Source organism: Lynx canadensis, chromosome D4 (genome assembly GCF_007474595.2).
Source record: "Lynx canadensis isolate LIC74 chromosome D4, mLynCan4.pri.v2, whole genome shotgun sequence".
NCBI lineage: Eukaryota > Metazoa > Chordata > Mammalia > Carnivora > Felidae > Lynx > Lynx canadensis.
The window spans coordinates 11,770,350-11,797,272 of record NC_044315.2 but is presented as its reverse complement, the minus strand read 5'-3'; positions in this window follow the sequence as shown (position 1 = coordinate 11,797,272).

Below are 26,923 nucleotides of genomic sequence, written 5' to 3'. Positions count from 1 at the left end.
AGTTTGGAGAAGGGCGGGTCCCAGATGAAAGGAAGATATTTGATACTACTTACATCCATCACTCAATACTATAATAACGTCGTGAGCCAGACAGCACACAGTTTCAGAAGAGAGCTCCATATCTGAACATCATCATCTGAGTGAAAAAAGACAGCTCAAGAGGTGAAAGTTCCATTAAGAAACAAGGGACATGAATGCCTTTTGGAGCACTGCCTTCTAGAATCATAGAGGATTACACCTCAAGGACACTGTAGTCATTCTCTAAGGGAGTGATTCCCCAGCTGTAGGTCAAGAACCACTTGGACACCATGTCCTAGGTGAAGACCAAATAAATAATATCTCATATGGATATTTTTCCAAATGCACACAGGTATGTTCACAGTTGATAAAGAAGCATTTAAAAGCCTTACTGACTTTATCTAAAATTAACAGATACTAAAATACACCTGCTGTCAGTAATGGTCAGAAATATTTGAACTTGAAAAGAAGCTCAGACAATTCAATTCTTGAGTACAAACCCAAGAAACGTGAGTGTTTATGTCCAACAAAATACCTGCACAAGAATGATCGTAGCAGCTTGTCTATAAGAACTCCAAACTGGAAAGAACTCAAATGGCCATCAAGAGGAGAACAGAGAAATAAAGTGTGATATTCGTGTGATGGAACACTACCCTGCGATGAAAAACAATTAACTCTTGCGACTCTCAACAACATGGATAATCTCAAAAACATAACTTTGAGGGGCGCCTGGGTGGCTCAGTTGGTTAAGTGGCCGACTTCGGCTCAGGTCACGATCTCACGGTCCGTGAGTTCGAGCCCCGCGTCGGGCTCTGTGCTGATGGCTCAGAGCCTGGAGCCTGTTTCCGATTCTGTGTCTCCCTCTCTCTCTGCCCCTCCCCCATTCATGCTCTGTCTCTCTCTGTCTCAAAAATAAATAAACGTCAAAAAAAATTAAAAAAACCAAAAAACAAAAAAAAACAAAAAAAACAAAAAAAAACATAACTTTGAGTAAAAGAAGATGGGCATTAAAAAGTTCATCCTGTGTGATTCCTTCTGTATGAATTTAGGAACAGACAACCCTAATGGATGCTGGTAGCAGTCAGATAGTTGTCTGGCAGAGGTTGAGAGCAGTGCATTGGCCCAGGGAGAGACACATCATTTAAAAAGGCTTCAGAGACACTGGAATGTTTTATATCCTGATGTAGATGATGAAGTCTCACATGCATACATAAAAAATTTATCAAGCAATGCATGTAAGATTTGTGTACATTTCTGTACTAAGCTATAATAACCACAACAAAAAAGTCAAGATACATGAAAAAATTGGGAACTCACCCATTTAAAACTAAAAATTAGACTCTAGGGGTGCCTAGGTGGCTCAGTCAGTTAAGCATCAGACTTCAGCTCAAGTCACAATCTCCCAGCCTGAGTTCGAGCCCTGTGTCGGGCTCTGTGCTGACAGCTCAGAGCCTGGAGCCTGCTTCAAATTCTGTGTCCCTCTCTCTCTGCCCTTCTGCTACTCACACGCTGTCTCTCTAGCTCTCAAAAAATAAATCAACATTAAAAACATTTTTTTAATGGGCACCTGGGTGGCTCAGTCGGTTAAGGGTCCAACTTTGGCTCAGGTCATGATCTCGTGGTTCGTGAGTTCGAGCCCCCTGTCGGGCTCTGTGCTGACAGCTTGGAGCCTGGAGCCTGCTTCCAATTCTGTGCCTCTCTCTCTCTCTCTCTCTCTCTCTCTCTCTCTCTCTCTGCCCCTCCCCCACTCACGCTCTGTTTCGCTCAAAAAGTAAATAAACATTTTTAAAAAAAATTTTTAATAAAAATTAAATTCTAATTAAAATTTAAAAACAACAATCTGATCTTCCAAGAGGGTTTGACCACTATTGCACATTCAGTAGGAGAACAAAGATTGTCCCTCAGGTCTCCTGATCTCCCAGTCAGAGCTGTTTGTGTTTTGCTACATTGAGGTTCTGCATCTGTTGTACCTGTGAAGGTCACAAATTCTGTTCCAACCTGAGCAGCATGGTGACTTCTAGGTTCTTAGAGTCACTCTCAAACCTGGACAGTATATATGACATAAAGACCCCTGAGACACCCCTGATGACTTAGAGGTAGTGTAGTTTGATGAAGGGGCTATGGATGGCAAATCTAGACATCCTGATCATATTGGCCTCCTTACTGCACCAGGGCCTTTGCACCTGCTGTTCCCTCTATTTGGAATGCTCTTCCCTCAGATATATCTTGAGTCCTCATTTCATTTACTTCTTAGAGAAACAAGCCCACACCACCTTATCAAATGTAATACTTCCTCTCCTCCTTCATTCCCTATCCCCATGGTCTGGATTTCTTCCTGACACTTAGCACCATCTGACATTACGTTGTTGTTCATATCCATGACCATATGACAAATACAAGCAACACAAGGGTGGGAACTTTTTGTTGAGTAAGTTTATATTTTCATCTCCTAGAACATGCCTGGTAAAGAGGAATCAATAAACTTTTATTGAATGAATGAATGAACGAATGAATGAATGAATGAAAGGTCTTTGCTTTTTCTCTCACTTACTGTGTGATCTTGAACAAGTCACATCACCTCAATGGGCTTCAGTCTTTTCCATTAACAGAGGTTGGGGAGGGGTGGGCAAGGGAGGGTTTAGACCAGATTATATGCATGGTTCTCTCCAGTTCTAACATGTAATTCTAAATGCTGTCTTCTTAAGGAGCTTTCGTCTCTTTGGAATAGTGATATCCGATTATGAATCACCTCAGTGGGAAAGTACAAAGAAACACGTGTGCGTGCGTGTGTGTGTGTGTGTGTGTGTGTGTGTGTGGTTGTGTAAATAAATGAAGCTGAAAGAGAACCCAGGGCCCTGAAGGCCTGGTGTCAGGCTACCTGCCACTTGAATATCAGGTGTCCCACTCAATGTGGCTATGTGATCTGTCAGTCTCAGAAGTTAGCCCCAGAGAGCAGGAGGTGTGCCCCTCTTCGCCGGAGGGGATGACTAGGGTGCACTTGGCTATGACAGACCTCTGAGGAGACTGACATATCTAACAACCAACCAAACCACCTTTGCTGGGATTGGGTGGGTCAAGGGGGGTGGGGGCAGGGGCAGGGAGCGGGAAACAGTGGTTCATGGTTTCCAGTGTTCTTGAAAGTGTGGATGGATGCGGTCTGGCGAAAACCTTCGAGGACCTTGGAGGCCACCAGCTAGGGACCTTATAAACGGAGACCCTACTGGCAACATGAAGCGGAGGGGTGGACGCGGAGAAATGCTGAGTACGCTTAACCAGAGGTGAATCTGAAACGGCTCCGGAAAGCAGTGTGCTGTGGAGCCACGGTGCAGGATATGAAGAGTCAGAGAGAACGAGAAGACAGATGTCTCCCGTTTGTGTAAATCTTCTACCAACATCGTCTCATATAACACACCAACAAACCATGCCAGACAGTTAAGTTTTACTCAGCGATGGAAATCTTGAGGCTCAGAGACAGAGAACGACTTCCTTAGAGTCAAACCACAAAGCCAAAGCAAAGACCTAGGGCTTCCGACTTCTGATCCAGTTTCTTCCCCGTATACCACAGCGGCATTCTGTGCACAACTTTACTTGTGATTCAGGGAAGTGTGGGAGAAGGCCCTCAAATGGCTGAAGTGAACAAGACATTGTAGGGGCCAAGGGCAGGCCTCTCTAAGATGGGCCACTCTGACATACTGATTATTTCAAGTAAAAATTAATTCAAGAGATAGTCTATGCAAGAAGCACACTCAGACCTTCCTCTGTTCCTCTGAAAACAAGAAATAAATCTTCCACATGGAAGTTACCCTCCCTGTACCGGGAGGTAAAGAGACCTCCTTATCACAAGAGATAGGAAATTTAGAACCAAGAGGGTTGTACAAATAGCCCTTGTTACTTACTAATTTACTATCCCAGCCCAAACTCTGCTTAGAATTTCTTACTCATTGGAGGCACCTGGGTGGCTCAGTCAGTTAGGCATCTGACTTCGGCTCAGAGGCATCTTGACCTCACAGCTCTTGAGTTCCAGCCCCGTGTCAGGCTCTGTGCTGACAGCTCGGAGCCTGGAGCCTGTTTCGGATTCTGTGTCTCCCTCTCTCTTTCTGCCCCTCCCCTGGTTGTTCTCTCTCTCTCTCTCTCAAAGATAAATAAACATTAAAAAAAATAATTTCTTACTAATTGAAGCTCCCAAAGCTTTCTTTGTCCTGTCAATTCTTCACAGATTTATTGTCTCTTTGTCTGAAAAGTATAAAACTCACCTGCCTTGAACATTTCTTTAGGTTTCAATTTCATTATCGGGCCTCACTGCACATGCAGCCAAGCTTTTTCTTTTCTCCTGTTAATCCGCTTCATGTAAAATTTAATTCCTGGTCCAGCTGTAAGAATTTAAATGGTAGAGAAAGAATTTTTCCTTCCCTTCAACATTTTCAATTCTGTCTGCCTGTCCCCATGTCTAAGGACTACCCTTTGTCCTATTCCAACCACACGGTCCCAGACAGGGCTGCCATATTCTTGCCTGACTCCATCCCTCGCCTGGAGACTGGGTCTAGAACAGGTACCTGACATGGGTGGATCCCTCTAGCTCTTTTCCTTTGGTCAACAATCCATTGGTACTTTTCAATAAAATGATTTCCTCATTGTAACTGCAGAGCAGACAAATCCATAAGAATTGTGCAAATAAAAAAGTAGGATATCAGGATGCCTGGGTGACTCAGTGGGCTAAGAGTTCGGCTCAGGTCATGATCTCATGGTTCATGGGATCGAGTCCCATGTGCTGTTGCGATTCTCTCCTGCCCTCTCTCTCTGCCTCTCCCCTGCTCTCTTTCTCTCTGTCTCTCGTTCTCTCACAAAATAAATAAATAAATAAACATTAAAAAAACAAATAGGATATTCTTTGTAATATTTCCTTAACAAGAGGTTTAACCAACTTCAGCATCTAAGAGAAAGAAGCCAGTCACAAGAAATCACATATTCTATGATTACATTTGTATGAAATGCTCAGAAAAAGAAAACTGATAGAGACAGAAAGTAGACTAGTGGTTGCTTAGGGCTGGGGGGAGTGGGAGTATAGGTAAAAGGTATGAGGTTTCTTTTTGAGATGATGAATTGTGCTAAAACTGTGGTGATGGTTCACATATCTGTGAATACACTAAAACTACTGAATGATACACTTTTATTAAATGGGTAAATTACACAGTATGTAAACTATATCTCAATGAGGCTGTTAGAAAAAGCCATTCCTGATTTTTTAAATCTCTTAATAAAATAAATGGCATAATTTCTTAACATTGTATCTATCCCAAGTCATCACCAAGAACATATAAGACAGTTTCATTAAATTGAGAAACAAGTTAAGAATGCCTGTGTTCTCATGTATCCCAATGTTTATAGCAGCACTATCAACAACAGCCAAAGAAGAAGAAGAAGAAGAAGAAGAAGAAGAAGAAGAAGAAGAAGAAGAAGAGGAGGAAGAAGAATGTCTGCATTCTCAGGGTGACTGAGTGGCTCAGGTGATTAAGCATCCAACTCTTGATTTTGGCGCAGGTCATGATCTCATAGTTTGTGAGGTTGAGCCCCACATCTGGCTGTTCACTGGCAGTGTGGAGCCTGCTTGGGATTCTCTCTCTCTCTCTCTCTCTCTCTCTCTCTCTCTCTCTCTGTCCCTCCCCTGCTTGCTCGATCTCTCTCTCTGAAAATAAATAAACTTAAAAATATAAACCACAATTTATTTATCCATTCATCAGTTGTACTACGTGGCAATGAGAAAGAATGAAATATGGCCCTTTGTAGCAACATGGATGGAACTGGAGAGTGTTATGCTAAATTAAATAAGCCATACAGAGAAAGCCAGATACCATATGTTTTCACTCTTAGGTGGATCCTGAGAAACTTAACAGATACCCACGGGGGAGGGGAAGGAAAAGAAATAAAAAAGGAGGTTAGAGTAGGAGAGAGCCAAAGCATAAGAAACTCTTAAAAACTGAGAACAAACTGAGGGTTGATGGGGGGTGGGAGGGAGGGGAGGGTGGGTGATGGGTATTGAGGAGGGCACCTTTTGGGATGAGCACTGGGTGTTGTATGGAAACCAATTTGACAATAAACTTCATATATTGAAAAAAATAAAATAAAATAACACTCTAAAAAAAATAAACTTAAAAATAAAAAAGAATGTCTGTGTTCTCCACTTGAAAGGCTGTTCTAAGCTTCCTAGCTAAGGAATGACAAATGTTTGAAAGGATAATAATTATAATTTAAATAAATGACTTATACCTGAAAAAAAAGCAGGGTAACCCTAAATATCTGGAACATGAAAGAATTAAAAAAATACATCAAATGCAAATATCTTTCAAGTTCAATTAAAAAGTATTTAAATAGCAAAGCCTCCCATCAGTTTCAAAGTTGGATGGGGGGCGGGGGGGGGGGGGAAGATACTCTTTCTACTAAAATCAGACAGATGCAAATCCAGTCAAGTGACCAAGTAGGGTACTTGCAAATTTGGTGAGCAGGCAGACACTCAAGTGTTTGGATAAAATGAATTAGCTAGTGGTCTACACAAGACACGCTTCTTTTTTTTTAAGTTTTAAGGTCATGTCACAGGCAACCTCAACATGGCAGTGGTGTCGACAAGATGAAATGTACTGGGTGTCTGCACCAGCAGGTCTGACGCTGGTCTCAATTTCTAGTTTTAGGTAATCTCAATTAACTGAGATGGTACCAAGTCTCATCTGACTTAAGATACCATCATTTTACATATCACTCAGAAAGACTAACTGTTGCCAAATAAGGTGCCATTGACTATAAGACCCAATTTCAGAAATGTTAAAATGGGAAGGGAAAAAAAAAAGTATATCTTAATTAGATGAAATTTTTTTAGTGAGTGCACATCTTTCACCCTGGGAAATTTTATAATTACATATTCAGAGCTCTCTGGAATTCTATTAGTATTCCTTAGTCAGTGCCAGGTCTGGAAAGGTTTAAAATTTAAGCATTAAAAATGTTAAGGGGATCAAAACCATGGTGTTTGTATTTTGATGTTTAGAGAAACTCTATTCATATCTGATATCTTGTATATTTGTAACATTGAAAAGAATGTGATCTCTAAGAGTGACAGCCTCATAACTCCAGTTTAAAATGTACAATTAAGGGCCTCTGGGTCGCTCAGTTCATTGAGCATCCAACTCTTGATTTTGGCTCAGGTCATGATCCCATGGTCACAGGGTCAAGCCCCACAATGCTGAGTGGGGAGCCTGCTTGGGATTCTCTCTCTTTCTCTCCCTCTGCCCCTCTCCCCAGCTCATACTCCCTCTCTTAAAAAAAAAAAAAAAAAAAAACAATTGCATATATATATATATATATATATATATATATATATATATGCAATTGAGTAACTAAGACAAGATGTTCTATTGAAATCCCACCAAGTTCGTGTACAGCACTGAGACATCTAAGAGAAGTTTAGGTAGGTTTCCTTTACTTATAACATTAATTTATTGCATTTATAGGAGTTATTTAAGCCTTCAGGAAGATTTGTTTGTTGGGCTAAGCAATTAAAATACTTATGAAGAAAATAAAATATTAAGTGGATAAAAGATGTTTGAAATGTTGAAGCAGTTTAATGAACTGACTTTTTAAACAGATAGTAATGATAATTATTAATTTAATTTAATTTAATAATAAAGTAATACTTAAATATCCCTTGAAAAGTGATTGTTAACAACTGCTAGATTTATAAATAGAATTAAAAGTGTTGTAAAGCTAGAGCCATCACAAACTGAAAGCAACTTGTTTCCACCAAAAGTAAACTTGTAAGGACTATTTTCTACAAATAAAAACTATCCTCAATGTAACCAGAAGCTTCATGAACTGTCCAAAGAGGCACATGACCCTAATTGGCCAATCAGACATCCTCCCTAGAATTTTTTTTTTAAACTGGAGCTGGAAACAAGGGTCTTCGTGGCGGTGTAGATTTGGAGTCCAGGGTCTTGTGAGACTCCCGTAGTCTTGCGTTGGGCAATGTGGAGGAGCCCAGCCTGTTTGGAGAAAGAAAGCTAGGGGCAAAGAGATTGAGAAATAAGACCTAAAGAAAGAGAGAGAGAGAAGGTGTCCTGGTGGCACTCAAGTTTCAGTCCAGGTCCCAGCTGTTCCCAGGTCCAGCTTCACTTCACACTTCCTGCCCTGGGGCTATTCAACATTTCCTTCAATTACATGAGATAACCTCATTATCGTTCCTGCAAAATCTCCTTTTCTGACTACTTAGATTTGCATTTCTGCCTCTGGCAACACAAACATTTCTATATTTCCACTGAACTTTGATAAATTCAGGTAAGAGCTATATATCAGGAATACCCCAGCTCACACGGGAAGACTTTGGTCATAGTTAATATCATCAAGTTGTTAATAATAAACTACGTAGGGAAATTCTGCCATAAAAAGCTTATATTTAAGCTGCTTGTCATTTATGGAATGGTATGCCTGCAATACACAAACATTAGCTCAGAAGCATAAATGTAAGAGCAAAAACCATAAAATCCCTAGAAGAAAACACAGGAGTAAATCTTTGTGACCTTGGGTTAGGCAATGGTTTTTTAGATATGACACCAAAAGCAAATGCAATGAAAGAAAAAAATAGATGAATTGGAAACTTTTGTGCTTCAAACCACACCATGAAGAAAATGAAAATGCAATTCACAGAATGAGAGAAAGTTATTGCAAATAATATGTCTGATAAAGGATTTATATGCTAAAGAACTCTTGCAACTCAATAATAAAAATACAACTAACCCAATTTAAAAACAGGCAAAGAACTAGAATAGACATTTCTCCAAAGAGGATATATAAATGGCCAATAACCACAAGAAAAGATGCTCAACATTATTAGTCATCGGGGGGGAAAACATAATGAGATACCACTTCACACCCACCAGGATGGCTAGAATAAAAAAGACAAATGGGGCGCCTGGGTGGCTCAGTCTGTTGAATGTCCTACTCTTGATTTCAGCTCAGGTCAGGATCCCAGTGTCATGGGATCGAGCCCCATGTGGGGCTCTGTGCTGAGCATGGAGCCTGCTTAAGATTCTCTCTCTCTCCCTCTGCCCCCTCCCCTACTTGTGCTCTCTCAAAACATACACACACACACACACACACACACACACACAGATAATAACAAGTGTTGGAGAGAATGTGAAGAAATTAGAACGCTTGCTCATGGGTGGTAGGAGTATAAAATGGTGAAGCCCATGGAACATTCTCCAGGAGAGATCATTTGTTGAGCCACAAAACAAATCTTAACGAGTTTAAGAAGCCTGAAATCAACCATATCAAGTATTAATTCTAACCACAATATGAAACTGGAAATCAGTAACAGTAGAAAAATTCACAAGTATGTCAAAATTAAATAACACATTCCTGAACAACTAATTGATGAAAGAATAAATCAAAAGGGAGATCAAAAAGCATCAGGAGACAAATGAAAATTGAAATTGGATATCCATATGCAAAAAAATTAAATTGTATCCTGATATACCATACACAAAAATTAACGCAAAATGGTAGAATGACTTACATATAAAACCTGAAACCATAAAACTGCTAAGGGAAATCTCCTTGACTATGGTCTAAGCAATGATTTTTTTGGATATGACACCAAAAGTAAAAACAGACAAATGAGATTACATCAAACTAAAAAGTTCTGTGCAGCAAAGGAAACAAAACAGAATGAAAGGCAACCAATTACATGGGAGAAATATTTGCAAAAAATATCTGATAAGGAATTGACATCCAAAATATGTAAGAAACTCATACAACTCAATAGCAAAATAAACAATCTGATTTTAAAATAGGCAAAGGACTTGAATAGATACTTTTAAGATGAAGACATGCAAATAACCAAAAGGTATATGAAATGTGCTCATCATCACTAATCACCAGAGAAATGCAAATCAAAGCCTTTTAGAATGGCTGTTATCAAAAAGACAAAAGATAAGCGTTGTCAAGGGTGTAGAGAAAAAGGAATCCTTGAACATTGCTGGTGAGAACATAAATTGGTAAAACTATTATGGAAAACAGAAAATAGAACTACCATATGATTCAGCAATCCCACTTCTGGATGTATGTCCAAAGGAAATGAAGTCAATAACTCAAAGAGATACTTGCACTCCAACACTCATTGAAGCATTATTCACAATAGCCAAAAGGGGGAAACAACTATCTGTTGACAGATGAATGGATAAAGAAATTGCTATCTCTCTCCCTCACTTGAAAGATAGATATAAGATAGATAGATAGATAGATAGATAGATAGATAGAATATTATTTGACCATAAAAAGGAAATCCTGCCATTTGCAATAACGTGGATGAGTACGGAGGACATGTGGAATAAGCTAGATACAGAAAGATAAATACTACATGATCTCACCTACATGAGGAATCTAAAAATGTCAAACTCACAGAACCAGAGAGTAGAAGTTGGTTGCCAGGAGGTAGGGGTGGGTATGGGGAAAATATTGGTCAAAGTATGTAAACTTTCAGTTACAAAATAAATAATTCTGGAGATCCAATAAACAGCATGGTGATTATAATTAATAATAATATATTATATACTTGAAATTTGCTAAGAGAGTAGAACTTAAGTATCCTTAACACACACACACACACACACACACACACACAAATGGTAGTTATGTGAGGTGATAGATCTATTAATTAACTTGATTGTGGTAATCATTTCAGAATGTATGCACACATTAAAGACCATCAGGTTTTATACCTTTAAAAAATCATGTTGTACAACCTAAATACAGATAATCTTTATTTGGCAATCATCCCTCAATAATGCTAGGAAAAAATAAATTAAAAGTATAATAAAACAAAACAAAACAAAACAAAATAAAATGGTGTGGCCAAATTGGAAAACAGTTAGACAGTTCCTCAAAATGTTAAACATACAGTTACCATATGACCCGTCAATTTCAACCCTAATTATATATACAAAAAATAAAAACCTATGCCCAAACAAAAACTTGTACACTAAGACTCAAAGACACATTATTCACAAAATCCTAAAAAGGGAATCAACCCAAATGTCCATTAGTGGATAAATAGCTAAACAAAAATTTGTTATATCCATATAATGGAATATTATTCGGCCATAAAAAGGAGTGAAGTATTGTTACGTATTATAATATTGATGAACCTTAAAAACAAGTGAGTTGAAAGAAGCCAGTCACAAAGGACCACATATCGTATGATTCCATTCATACAAAATTTTCAGAGTAAACAAATCTTGTTGTCTGGCGCTGGAGGAGTAGGGATGTAGTGAGGGGTAAGATTGGGATACGGTGGATAATGGATACGAAGTTTCTCTTTGGAATACTGGAAATGTTCTGAAATTATATATTTGGTCATGGTTGCACAACTCTGTGAATATACCAAAACCACTGAATTCTATACTTAAAATGGGTAAACTTTATGGAATGTACATCATATTCCAATAAAGCTGTTCTAAAAGAAAGGAAACAGTGATTCTCCTTAGAGTTTATGTTAAATACCCACAGGCATCGCAGGTTCTAAAGTAAATCTTCTCCAACACCAGGATCTTAAGATTTCAGGAAAACAAATACTGTTCTTTCCTCTGAAAGGTTGAAAGTAATTAGAATGAGCACATGAGTGAAAAATAGTTTAAGAAACATGTTGAGAAAAGCCATCTCCCAACTATTATATTCGAGACCCTCCGTTAGCAACAGACTTTCTTCCTCAGTCCAAAAATGAAGTCTGGACTTAAATTCACTACTAACATCTTGGAAGTGTTGGTAGAGATCTGGAAGGTTCTTCCAGCTTCTGGTGGCTCCAGGTAGTCCTTGGCTATGGTTGCATCACTCAATCTCTGCCCCTGTTTTGTTCTTCTCTGTCTTACAAGGATACCTGTCATTGAATTTATGGTCCACCCAGAAAATCCAAGATGATCTCATCTCAACATCCGTAACCTAATTACATCTGCAAATCCCCTTTCCAAATAAGGTCACATTCTCAGATTCTGGGGGTTACGAAATGCACATGTATTTTGGGGGAGCCACCATTCAATCCACTATAGTATATGTGAGGATCACTAAGAAGCACATAGATTGACTGTATGTTACAGGTGCCGCCTGATACGGCATTTAAAGAAGACAGAAAATAAACCATCACCATCCAGATAGTCCCATCCTCCACTCTTTTATGTTAATAGCTTGCCCTGGAACATTCCCAGAGCTAATCTGTTAGCCAGGTGGTACTTCCCTTAAACACACACACACACACACACACGCACGCACGCACGCACGCACAAACTTCAAAGTGGATTATACCAGCCATCCTACTGTATGCCCCTTCCGCATAAATGCCAAAACGTTTGATTATATTCTGCTCCAAACTCCACTGCCACCACTAACAAAGCGCACACACAGAAAGAACTGTGTCAAAATTATTCTTTCCCTGCAGCCTCGTTCTTGCTGAATTTTAAGTGCCTGTGAAGAGAAGCGTCCAGAGTCTCTTTTCTGAAGACAGGCCAAAGAGCAATCCCCTCGCTTTTCCAAAGAAACCACACCAAGTTTGGTTTTTCCCTTCCAGAAATAACAAAAACTTTTGCAGACGGTCACATGGCAGAGAAGGAAGAATAGGAATGCAAAGGCTTCCTGTCTTTTGTGGAAGGCTCTTGAGTCCTTAAGTAGTTACATTCCAACATCACAAGGAGGCTGAAGGGGGCAATGCAGCAGGGAGAGTGTTAGAGACAGCCTGGCATTCCTCCCCTGGGGGATGACCAAGTTTGTTCACGGCCTCAAGAAGTTAGGGTGCCCGGCAAGTAGTGTGGCCACCTGTGTCTTCTGTGAGTCTACCTGGAGGGAAAGGGTGTCTTCCCTGGGTTCCTATCAGCCGCCTACGACCTCCTCAAACACCCACCTGGATGCTTACTGCATCCTTCTCACCCTTCTCACTGCAGAGAGGGTGCCACCTCACCTCACGGCAAAGATGGGGGTCCATTTCGTCCACCGTGCATCTTCCTACCGTGGACTTTCTCCCCCCATAACCAGAGCGTGCCCCTCTATTTTCTATACTTTCTAACAGCACATGACTCAGTTAAGTCCTCCTTGGGCAATCCTTCCCTCTCACCTAATACCATATTTTTCCCCACTGTTCCTACATCTGCCACAGCTTAAGCCCAATTATGTCATTAAAATTTATCTGTCTCCCATTTGCAAATGAAAAATAAATAAAAGTAAGTACCCACTCAACAAACGGTGCTAGAGCAATCAGATATCCATGGGCAAAAACAACAACAACAACAAAAACCAACAACAACAAAAAACAACAACAAAAAAGTGCTTTGACCTAAACATCACACCTTCCACAAAAATTCATTCCAAATAGATCAGAGACTTAAATGTAATATTAAAATTCTACACATTTTAGGGACACCTGTGTGGCTCAGTTGGTTAAGCATCTTTTTTTTTTTAATGTTTATTTATTTTTGAGAGAGACAGAGACAGAATGTGAGTGGGTTAGAGGTAGAGAGAGAGGGAGACACAGAAGCAGAAGCAGGCTCCAGGCTCGGAGCTGTCAGCACAGAGCCCGACGCGGGGCTCGAACTCACGAGCTGTGAGATCATGACCTGAGCCGAAGTTGGACACTCAACCGACTGAGCCACCCAGGTGCCCCGGTTAAGCATCTTTTTAAAAATTTTCTTAATGTTTATTTATTTTTGAGAGAGAGAGAGAGAGACAGAGAGAGAGTGTGTGAGTAGGGAGGGGGCAGAGAGAGAGGGAGATACAGAATCTGAAGCAGGCTCCAGGCTCTGAGCTGTCAGCACAGAGCCCAACGTGGGGCTTGAACCCACGAGCTGTGAGATCATGTCCTGAGCTGAAGCCGGACACTTAACTGACTGAGCCACAGGCACCTCAAGTGTCTGACTCTTAATATCGGCTCAGGTCATGATCTCATAGTTGGTGAGTTTGAGTTCCACTAGGGCTCTGCACTGCAGCATGGAGCCTGCTTGAGATTCTCTCTCTCTGTCCCTCCCCTGCTCTCTCTCTCTCTCTCTCTCTCAAAGTAAATATTTTAAAAATGTTAACTACTTTAGAAAAATAGGAGAAAACTGTAAGTTAGGATCTAGGGCTAGGCAAAGAGTTTTGACACCAATCACACAATCTTTAAAAGAAAAATTTGAAAACTGGACCTCATCAAAATAAAAAACCTTTGTTCTGCAAAAGATCTGTTAAGAAGACAAGCCTCAGACTGAGAAAAAAAATTGCAAACCATTTATCTGACAGAGGATAGTATCTAGAATATATAAGGAACTCAGCGGTACGAACACAAACAACCCGATTAGAAATGAGCAAAAGACACAGAGTGGCATTTCACTGAAAAGGATATGAACACGACCAACAAACACATGAGAGGAAGTTCGGCATCATTAGCCATCAGCAAAATGTGAACTAAACCCATGACACAACCGTCAGGACGACCACAAAAAAAGAGGGACAACACCAAAACCTAGCAAGGACGAGGTGAACTGAATCACTCACACATTCCTGGCGGGAATGTAACAGGGCACAGCCACTCTGGAAAATAGTTTGGGAGTTGGTAGAAAGACCACACCCACAACTAGCAAGCGACCTGGTGATGGTGTTCTTCCCGCAGAAAGGAACACCTATCTTCGCACAAAAACCTAGACGTGAATGTCTGTCACAGCTTCACGTGTACGCCCGAACTGGAAACGATCCAAATTTCCTTCGAGTTAAACTGTGGTATGTCGATATCACAGCATAGTCCTCAGCAGTGAAAGGAACGAGCTATTGATACAGGCAACATGTTGGATGACTCTCCAGGGAAACGATGCTGCGTGGAACAAGCCAATCTCAGAAAAGGCATACTGGGTGATTCTGTTTATGTAGCATTCTTGAAATGGTGAAATGATACAGATGGAGGGAAGATTAATGGTTGCCAGGGTTTAGGGATGGGGAAGGGAGTAGATGCAGCCACAAAAGGGCAGCGAGAGAGCCTTGTGGGGCGCCTGGCTGGCTCAGTCGGTTGAGCGTCCGACTTCGGCTCAGGTCATGACCTTGCAGTTTGTGAGTTCAAGCCCCGCATCGGGCCCTGTGCTGACAGCTCAGAGCCTGGCCTGCATCAGATTCTCTGTCTCCCTCTCTCTCTGCCCTTCCTCTGCTCATGTTCTGTCTCTCTCTAATATAAAGAAACATTAAAAAAAGAGAGAGAGAGCCTTGTAGTAATGGAATTGTTTTGTATCTTGATGGGGTAGTGGTCAAGAATCTACACATGTGATAAAACTACATAGAATACAACACACACACACACACACACACACACACACACACACAAGTTCATGCAAAACTGGTGAAATCTCAGTAAAGTGGACCAATTGTAACCCTTCGGTTCCCTGGTTGTGAGATCGTACTATAGTTATGCAAGATATCACCAAAGGGAGAACCTGACAGAAGGGTGTATGGGATCTCTTTATTATTTCTTTGAAATTTTTAATGTTTATTTATTTTTGAGAGAGAGCGAGCGAGCCTGAGTGGGGGAGGGACAGAGAAAGAGGTAACACAGAATCTGAAGCAGGCTCCAGGCTCCGAGCTGTCAACACAGAGCCCGATGTGGGGCTCAAACCCATGAACCATAAGATCGTGACCTGAGCTGAAGTTGGATGCTTACCTGACTGAGACACCCAGGCAGCCCTGTTTTATTTCTTATAACTCCACATGAATTCAATTATCTCAAAAGATAAAGCTTTGGCAAGCTTATGAGTATGATGGCTGCTTATGCTTATGCGAATGATGGCTGATACGCATAGGATTAGGGTTAAGGAAACACCTAGATTAATGAAAAGGGAAGGCATGAATCTATGAGGTAAAACTGACCTCACTGGATGAAAACAACATGGGAAGAAATGTCCAGAACCATCTTCGCCCCATGAAACGGAGCAGGGAGTTACCCTGTCTGGGTGTCCCTAGATTTCATTTACAGATTACTTGCTTGAGACCAGGACTACCAGTTGGTAACTTTTTTCCTATCCGTGAGAAAAGGAAACGGGAAAACCGCTCGGAAAGGATAAGAAATGTCACTTTACACAGAGCCCAGGGGCTGAGGCTGCCTCTCCTTCCTTAGATGGGTGGTTCTGTTCTTACTTATTCAGATTTTCCAAGCTCCATTTCCTCATTCAGCTCCCCTGGCTCTGGCATCCTGAACAGCATCACTCTGCACCGGAAGGAAGGGCAATTCACAAGCTGGACAGCTGGCCCCATTCAGTTCTCTGCCTCCCTATCTTCCACTCTAGAGCACTCCAGGCATCCACTGCTGATTTGAGAGAGAAAAAGTAGCCCATCTCTCAGCCAGGCAAGAACACATACATACAACCTCAAAAAATGTTCTATCAGATATTTAATTCAGGTTCAGGCAATGCAATCCAATGCACATGGGCTCCAAGGTAGGGAAGCTCCTTCCTATTTTTTAACCTTAAGGAGTTCCAGGCTCAAGGAATGGGATGGAAAGCAGTGGGGAGAGGAATAGACAAAATGACCACAATAAGGTGTTTTTCAGCAGAGGAATGGACAGGTTGGACAGAAAGTGTTAAGCCATCTTAGGAAATAAATGTCACACGTCAAAAAGGTAACATTAACAAGGTGACAGACTAGGAGGTCCATCCAAGCCCTCATTCCCCCAGAAAAATACAATGATTTAAAGTTTTATTTTAAATGTGATTGAAGTTTAGCTGTTATCAACTTAAAATAGATGGCTTTAACTACAAGATATTTTATACAAGTCTCAGGATAACCACAAAGGAAAAAAAAACAATAATAGATACACATAAAATAAACAAATAAAACGAAAAGAATTGTGGCACCTATGTGGGTCAGTCACTTGAGCATCCAACCTTCGGTTCAGGTCACGATCTCACAGTTCACAAGTTCAACCCCTGTGTCGGGCTCTGTGCTGACAGCTCAGAGCCTGAAGCCTGCTTCAGATTCTGTGTCTCCCTCTCTCTGTCCCTCCCTCACTCTCTCTCTCTCTCAAAAATAAAGAAGCATTAAAAAATTAAAAAAAAAGAAACTGGTCAAAGCAAATCACTACCAAAATAAAATATCATCAGATAACAAAGGAAGACAGCAAAAGAGGGGACAAAACAACTGTAAACAGATGGAAAATAATGAACAAAATAACAACAGTAAGTTCTCCTCTATTAATAATTACTCTAAATGTAAATAGACTATACTCCCCAATCAAAAGGCATAGAATGGATGAATGGATTTTTAAGAGATCCAGTGATATGCTATCTATAGGACATTTTATTTTATTTTTTAATTTTTTTTCAACGTTTATTTATTTTTGGGACAGAGAGAGACAGAGCATGAACGGGGGAGGGGCAGAGAGAGAGGGAGACACAGAATCGGAAACAGGCTCCAGGCTCCGAGCCATCAGCCCAGAGCCCGACGCGGGGCTCGAACTCACGGACCGCGAGATCGTGACCTGGCTGAAGTCGGACGCTTAACCGACTGCGCCACCCAGGCGCCCCTATAGGACATTTTAGATCAAGGACACACGTAGGCTGAAAGTGAAGAGATGGAAAAATATATTCAATGCTAATGGCAATCAAAAAAAAAAAAAAAAAAGCAGAGATGGCTACACTTGTATCACACAAAATAGACTTTAAATCAAAAACTATCTGTAGAGACAAAGAAGGTTGTTATATAATTTTAAAAGGGTCAATGAATAGGAAGATACAACCATTATAAATACATATGCGTCTGACATTAGAGCACCAAAATGGATAAAGCAAATATTGGCACATCTGAAGGGAGAATTGACAGCAGTTCAAAAATGACAAGTATAGACAAAGATGTGGAGAAAAAGGAACCCTGGTGCACTGTTGGTGGGAATGCAAACTGGTACAGCAATCAGTGTGGAGGTTCCTCGAAGTGTTAAAATAGAGCTACCTTATGGTCCAGCAGTCTCACTTCTGAGAATGTATCTGAGAGAAATGATATCATGTATCTGAACACCCATATTCATTGGAACCTTTTATTCACAATAGCCAAGACAGGACACAACCCTAAATGTCCACTGACAGATGAATGGACAAACACTGAATGCATATTATTTATATACATTATATCTATCTATCTATCTATCTATCTACACAACAGGCATTATGATACATAATGTGGGCATTATATAGAAACACAACAGAATATTTTCCAGCCTTAAAAGAGAAGGAAATCCTGTTATTTGTCACAACATGGATAAACTTGGAAGACATTAAGCATGAATGAATCTGGAGGCTAAGTGAAATAAGCCAGATACAAAAAGAAAAATACTGCATGATACCACTTATATGTGGAATCTAAAATAGTCAAACTCACAGAGGCCAAGCATAACACGGTGATTTCCAGGGGCTAGTGGGAGGAGAAATTGAGGAAATGTTGATCTAGGGGTACAAAGTGTCAGTTACACAAGATAACTACGTTCTAGAGATCTAATGTACCACAATGTGACCTTAGTAATACCGTATGGTGTACTTGAGATTTGCTAAGAGGATAGATCTTAAGTGTTCTCACCACCAAAAAGAAATAAAACAACAACAAAGTGGGAAATGCTGTGGATGACAAGAATCACACAATGGTTAAAACAAAAATAAACCAGCTATTCAGGAGAAGCAGAAGTTTTTCTGGAACTTCCTTCATTACAACTTGCAGGAGTTCTGTGTGTTGTAAGAGACAGTATTCTCATAATCACCCTAATGACAAAGCAGTAGGCGGTTTCGACGGGGCTCCTTCTGAATGTGTCATTCACTCTGAGAAAAGCGGAACCCGGAAGTCATTAAGGAATCTTCAAAGGTGGTCGGAAAAGTACCGTCCAGGTGTGTGGCTCTCAGATGACCAGACAATTATAGTTGAAAGACAATCTTCCAGACTATCAGGTAAATTGCAGGTAGTGTGACAGTCCATGACTGTCATTTCTTATAGCAACACTCTTGACAAACACTGGACAACAGAGAGACATATCTGACTGCCTCAGGGACTTGTCTATGAAACTGCTATCTGCTCTCTGTCTGGACCCTTCCCCTGGGCATGGAAAGCTTTAAGGTCAGCTTTTGTGACCTGATTTTCTTTCTTACACACTGTACTGACCCAGGCCCACCCACACCCTGTGGGGTAAACCTTCTGGAACCCAAAATCTTGTCCCTGCTGCTGTCCTGGGGCTGACAGCTCATGTATTGCTTTGATCTTCTGCTGACTAGATAGTCAGACACTGCCCAGAGAATGTTCAGCCTCTGTATCTCTTGATGTGACAATAAGTTTTGTGCCAAGGTCAAATCAACTTCCTCTACTAGGCTCTAAATTGCTTTGCTATCTCCCCAGCAGTGGAAGTGATAAAAGAAAAGCATTCTGCTTTGGGACTGGAGTAGATGTATCTATGCGAGTGAAAAACTGTAGCAACTTTTTCCCCTGCCGTCTTCAATTTAAACAAAGATGTTTACGTGTAAAATCCAGAACAAAAACAATAGACTGTTTTCAAATTCGGTTTAATCAGCGTTTCATAGATCAGTAGTCGTTAACAAAAGCTCAACGTGGGACCAGACTCGAACACTTTGTTCTGTGCTGCACACTTGCCTGGTCTTGGGCCTCCCGTGTAGGCTCCGAGTGGTGGGGGGTGGGAAGGGAGAATGGCCAGATGCCGTCTGCTGCCAGAAGGCTCTAGAAGCAGGATGCTCTCTGGGTGCCAGGCATAGTGTGGGTGGAGCATCTTCCCAAGAGATCCAGTATCAGATCCTGACACTGGATCTGAAATAGCTGGGCCCAGAGAGGACTCATCAGCCGGCATTAACTTGACTTTGGGACTTCCAAGGGTTTTTTTAACCATTGCCATGATTCTTGTCACCCACAGCACTTCCCACTTGGCTTTGGCTACTGAGTCGCTCAGAGTCCATCTGGTGTTGCGTCACCAGCAAAGAACACGCAAGTTGTATCCACCTGGCTCATCCCTGGAACAAACTGCTTTTCTTACACCAGGCATTTATGATGGCATCGCCTTTTGTTACTATTTTTCATCCTGCTTAATTCTACACATCTCTGCAAGCCACTTTAAACACTGTGGGGGAGGGGCGCCTGGGTGGCTCAGCCAGTTAAGCGCCTGACTTCAGCTCAAGTCATGATCTCACGGTTCATGGGTTTGAGCCCTGTGTGGGGCTCTGTGCAGACAGCTCGGAGCCTGGAGCCTGCTTCGGATTCTGTGTCTCCCTCTCTCTCTGCCCCTCCCCTGCTCATACTCTGTCTCTGTCTCTCGCTCTCTCAAAAATAAACATTAAAAAAAATTTTTTAATGAAATAAAACAAACACTGTGGGGGAGAGATAAGGTATAAACAAGTGAAAATAAATCAGACAGGTGATTGACAGAAGTCATTTGTCTTAAAACACATTTACTCCACTTTTTTTTGTAATCCTACTGTGTCTGTCCTTAAGTGGCTATGTTTACAAACCACCATTTTCCTTAGTGTAGAATGTTTTTAAACGACCGATATTTAACTTCTGATGTGATTTATTCCCACTATTGGACTTCTTCCAATGCCATAAAGAGTTTCTAATGAGCTCTGCAAGAGCGTTCTGGACGTGTTTTCCAAGACACACAGACTCCTAGGTAGTTTTAGGGGGCACCAACAAACACGGACGGCGGCAAAAAGCAACACAGCTAAGTGGGAGAACCCAGAGGTGGGAAGTATGTGCGAAGTGCAGAAAGTGGAAGCAGGGCACATTCGCCAGGTTTCTCCTCAGAGAAGTCAGGAGTGTTGCCAGGCGGTTAGACCCGGTTAAGAGGACATCCGGAAAGGAAGAGCCCAGAACCATCTGGGAGGGCAGGCTTTGAGACAGGGAAGTCCTGAGAGGCTGTCAAAGGCGGACATCCAAGAGGCATGGCGGAGAAGCACGCCTCTTCTCAAGTTTGTCTCTGACGGCTCTAGGTGGCACTTCAGGGCTGACTATGAAGCATGGGGACATTGGATGAACAGAGTCCACACGGGGCAGGGAGGGGGGTGTGTGGGGGGTAAACCAGAGAATCTGTACAAGGAACTGATGGGTATGTGTGAGGACAGAAGGATTATCAGAGTTTTTAGAGATCCAAGCAGTGCTCATCACGTCCACGTCTTTTAGTTTTTCTCTCTCTACGTCTCTCTCCCCAGTATCATTTTTTAAAAACCAGACGTATCTCTTTAAAATGTCTTTTACTGTGGTCAAAAAATATATGTAACGTTTGCCATTTTAGCCCTTTGTAAATGTACAGTTCAGTGGCACCACGTACATTCACCATCACCACCATCTGTCTCCACAGCTTTTTTCATCTTCCCAAACTGAAACTCTACCCATTAGACACCAACTCTCCAGTCTCCTTCCCCCCCCCCCACCCCCGCCAGGCCCTGGCAACCACGATTCTACTTTCCACTTCTACGAATTTGGCTTATTCTAGGTACCTCATATAAGTAGAATCATACGGTCGGTCCTTTTCCGACTGGTTTGTTTCACTCAGCATCATGTCTTCAAGGTTCATCCATGTTGTAACACGTGTCAGAATTTCCTTCCTTTTTAAGTCTGAAAAATCCTTCGTTGTATTCATATCTGATACATTGTGTTTCTCCATCCTTCCATCGGTGGATATTTGGGTTGCTTCCTCTTTTAGTTCTCAAGAATAATGCTGCTGTGAACACGGGTGGCCAAATGTTTGTTGAAGTCTCCGCTTTCAATTCTTTGAGAGTCTATACCTAGAAGCGGAATTGCTGGACAACAGATACATCTTTTTTTTTATTGCAGAAAATTTCTAATATGCACAGAAGTAGAGAGGAGAGCGTAAGTAGCCCCAGGCACCTTTCACCCGGCTTCAACCATTAGTGACCTGTGGCCAGTCTTGTTGCATTCATACTCTCTACGCCCTTCACCACTGGCATAATTTAAAGCAAATCTCAGACATGATAGCATTACATTCATAAATGTTTTAGAGACTATTTATAGCAGAAATGATCTAGATATTTCTTAGGAAGAAATGTACATTGTGTGTGCCTGATTATTATTATTTAAAAAAATTTTTTTAATGTTTATTTATTTTCGAGAGAGACAGACTGTGAGCAGGGGAGGGGCAAAGAGAGAGGAAGACAGAATCTGAAGCAGGCTCCGGACTCTGAGCTGTCAGCACAGAGCCAGACGCGGGGCTCGAACTCACAGACCATGAGATCATGACCTGAGCCGAGGTCGGACACTTAACTGACAGAGCCATGTAGGCACCCCCTGAGTGCCTAATTATTAAATATTAAATTATACCAATATAGATAAATAAACACTGAATATCAATCATTGTTTGGAACTGCTCAAAGAAGCAGCCTTTTAAATAAATATTTGATCATAGGGGCGCCTGGGTGGCTCAGTCGGTTAAGTGTCCGACTTCGGCTCGGGTCATGATCTCGTGGTCCATGAGTTCGAGCCCCACGTCAGGCTCTGTGCTGACAGCTCAGAGCCTGGAGCCTATTTTGGACTCTGTGTCTCCCTCTCTCTCCGACCCTCCCCTGTTCATGCTCTGTCTCTCTCTGTCTCAAAAATAAATAAACGTCAAAAAAATTTTTAAAAATTTGATAATAAAAACTTTCTTTTTTTTTAAGTCTATTTATTTATTTTGAGAGAGAGAGAGAGAGAGAGAGAGAGAGAGATCTGGGGAGGGGCAGGGGGAGAGGGGGAGAGAGAGAATCCCAAGCGGGCTCTGCGCTGTCAGCACAGAGCCTGACGCAGGGCTCAATCTCACGACCCCGATATCATGACCTGAGCCAAAATCAAGAGTTGGATGCTTAACCAACTGAGCCACCCAGGTGCCCCTATCATAAAATCTTTCAAACATACTACAAACTAGAGAAAGTTGAACAATGAACTCCTATGTGCCTATCACCCACCTTCAATGATTATCGATAGCAAAATGGTACTCCTGTTAAAAATGTGGGCATTAGATTGTACAGATGCTATTCTGACACTTTATTCCTGGGGAGGAGAGAACAGGGACTGGAAAAGAACTGACAGCAGAAGAGTCCTTTCAATTCTGGAAAGTTTATTACTCACCCCTAAAAGCACATATTTTAAAATGACTGAATCTTTGCTATAATTACTCATAAATTTCAGTCTGAGTTCTCAGCCACAATATGATTTGTGGTTTTTCTGAGCTTACTTGTCTTCCCCTGGGCCTAAATCTAGGTGACTCTCAGCTTTCCCAACGTACATGGTTACTTACAGAAAGAACAAGTTGACATTTAAATAAAAGCAATGGCTAAGATGTTATTTCTCCCTTTATCATAAGCACAGAATATGTGTGGTCAAGAACCGATCCTGTATAGGGTGTCTAACATTTTATTCAATGAGGAATTTGTATAACTTTAGAAACAGATGCATTTCCCAGTTATTTTCACAAATGAGTGTATCACTAAAATTTTGTTGCAGGATAAATCACCCCCAAAATTTAGTGGCTTAAAACAACAACCATCAGGGTGGAAGGATTTTCCTTATTGGATATCAAAACTTAGTATATGTCATTGATTCTAAGACACATTTTATTATCCTTGAAACTAGGCTGCACAGACCTAATAATCTATAGCACTGTGTAATTACTCTTCACCAGGCATTAGTCAGGACATATTTATTGCTGCCTTTACAAAACTGACCTTGGTCATTTGGTTATTCACCTTAACATCACTTCAGCTAAATAGTGTGCACTGTGGTATGCATGTGTTAAGTGATCTTCAAAAAGATTATACTACATTTCAGCATGAAAATGAGAAGTTATTATGTACCTATTGTCTATCTTGAAAGGTGCAGAAACAGTTCAGTTGGGTATAAAATTGTTATCAGTGAAACAAATTTTCATTGTTGAAGAACTGACCTCGATTAGATACATATTTCTTCCCAGAGCTGTGCTTTTATGAGACCTGAGAAAAAACTAGGTGACACCGTGTTATACTTTCTAACTGAAATGCATGCAAAACCACTGCCAATCACATACTAAGAAGGGGTATCAGAAGCTTGACCAAAAAAGTTGTATAACCAATAGTTGAGCACTCCTTTAAAGAAGGACTACATGTTCAATGCTCCTGACAGCTGGCAGAAAATCCAAAATCCTATTGGCTCGACAAGCTATAAATCTGTTTCTCTGAGATATAAAAGAATTCCAGAGACAGACTGTACAGGATTGGTAGACAGTAACACAAAGTTATCAGGGATATGGTTTTGTTTTATTTTGTTGTTCTGCTCTCTTTTGCACATGCCTCCTGCCTCACAGTATAATATAGCAGCTTCAGATCTGGGCATTACATCCATATTCCAGCTAGCTGATTGGAGGAAGAAATGAAGAGGGAGCAAAGGACAGGTGCAAATGACTTTCTAGAGAGTTTCTTAAAAGCTGCCACACAATATTCATTCTATTTCATTGCACAGAACACAGTCATAGAGCCAATTCTAGGAAGCCATTTCTTCCTAGTCGCAAAGAACATTAGTTTGTGTATTTGTTCATGTCTTATGATTCTATCAGTTTCACATTTTGTACTTAAGTAATTGAGTATTCTTCTTTATTACCAGTGAGGCTTCTATTTTTGAATTTTTTTCTGACTTTATAAGCTTTCTTTTACTTAGTATTTGCTTGCTATATCTTTCCCCATTCTTCTATTTTCAGCTTTTCTAGTGGTAGTGTTGTAGATGTATCTGTTTTAAGTATAGTTACACTTTAAAGACCCAACTCATTATCAATCTTTAATGAGACAATTTTAATACATTTAAATTTATTTTACTTGTTGACTCATTTTTACTTGCTTCTATTGCTATATTACATATTTTCTCTTTAGTATCCTTTCTCTACTTTTTCCTCTATTCCAGACTGATGAATTGACAAGGTTTTCTATATTTTCCCTTTCTGTATCCCTCTGCTGGTCTGTACACTATAGTTGCCTTCCCATACTTTTTTTTTTTTTTTTAATTTTTTTTTCAACGTTTTTATTTATTTTTGGGACAGAGAGAGACAGAGCATGAACGGGGGAGGGGCAGAGAGAGAGGGAGACACAGAATCGGAAACAGGCTCCAGGCTCCGAGCCATCCGCCCAGAGCCTGACGCGGGGCTCGAACCCACGGACTGCGAGATCGTGACCTGGCTGAAGTCGGGCACTTAACCGACTGCGCCACCCAGGCGCCCCGCCTTCCCATACTTTTAACATTACTGTCAACGCCACCCAATTTTTTCCCCATAAATATTGAAAGCTACTTGATATTTCTATGCTACTCCTGGACTTGGAAAAAAAACCTCACCACAATTTGCACATAGTAACTCTTCGCCCATCTCCCACCCCTTCATGTTACTGTTGACCTGAACTTAAATTTGCCATTTCATCTAACCAAAAAAAACAGCTGTGCTCTTGGGTTTATAACATACAAGTACGTAGCGTATATGACAATGACAGCACAAAGGGGAGAGGTGGGGCTATGTTCAAGCAGAGTTGCTATATTTTAGCAGAATTAAGTCAGAATCAATTGGAAGCAGATGGCTAAAAGTTAAAGATAGATATCATAATTCCTAGAGCAACCACCGAAAACAAAATCTCAACACTCAAAACTCTGTGGCAAATCAACACAGGGCACCAAAAACACAAATAGTGAAGGAAAAAAATAGATAAGCTAGACATTATAAAAATGAAAAACGTGCTTCAAAAGATACCAGTAAGAAAGTAAAAAGATAACCACTGAATGGGAGAAATGTGTGCAAATTGTGTATTTGATTAGAGACTTGCATATAGAATATAAGAAGAACTTTTACAACTCCACAATAAAAAGATAACCCAATTTAAAAACGAGAAAAAGACTGGGGCGCCTGGGTGGCTCAGTTGGTTGGGTGTCCGACTTCGGCTCAGGTTATGATCTCACGGTTGGTGGTTCAGGCCCTGTGTCAGGCTTTGTGCTGACAGCTGAGAGCCTGGAGCCTGCTCCGGATTCTGTCTCCCTTTCTCTCTGCCCCTACCCTGCTCACACTCTGTCTCTCTCTCTCTCTCATAAATAAATAAACATTAAAAAAAATTTTTTTAATGAGAAAAAGATTAAAATAGACATTTCTCCAAAGAGGATGTACAAATGGCCAAATAAACAAAAATGCTCAATATCCACTGGTGATGTAAAGAACTGTTGGATCACTATATTGTACACCTGAAACTAACACAACATTGTGTGTTAACTACACTGGAATTAAAATAGAATAATAATTACAAAATAAACATTAAAAATACATTAAAAACGCTCAGTATCATTACTCGTTAGAGAAACACAAATCAAAACTATAATGAGATCCCACATCACATCCACTAGGATGGCTAGAATTAAAAAGATAGACAAAAACAAGTGTTGGCAAGAATACAGAGAAACTGGAACCCTCACACACTGCTGATGGAGTGTAAAATGGTGCAGCTGCTTTCCAAAAAATCTGACAGTCCTTCAAAATGTGTAACATAGCGTTACCACAGCACCCAGCAATTCCACCTCTAGGTATATGCCCAAGAGAAATTAAAACTATGTCCACGCAAAAACTTGTATGCAAATGCTAATAGCAGCATTGTTCATAATCGCCAAAGAGTGAAAACAGTCCAAATGCCCATCAGCTGATTAAGAGAGAAATAAAATGTAGTGTATCTGTACAATGGAATGTTATTTAGAAACAGAAAGGAATGAAGTACTGATACGTGCTACATGAATGACCTTTGGAAACATCATCCTAAGTAAAAGCAGCCAGATACAAAGGACCACATATTGTATGATTCTAAATGTCCAGAATATGCACATCCATGGAGACAGCCCCTTCTTCCATCTTCCTCCC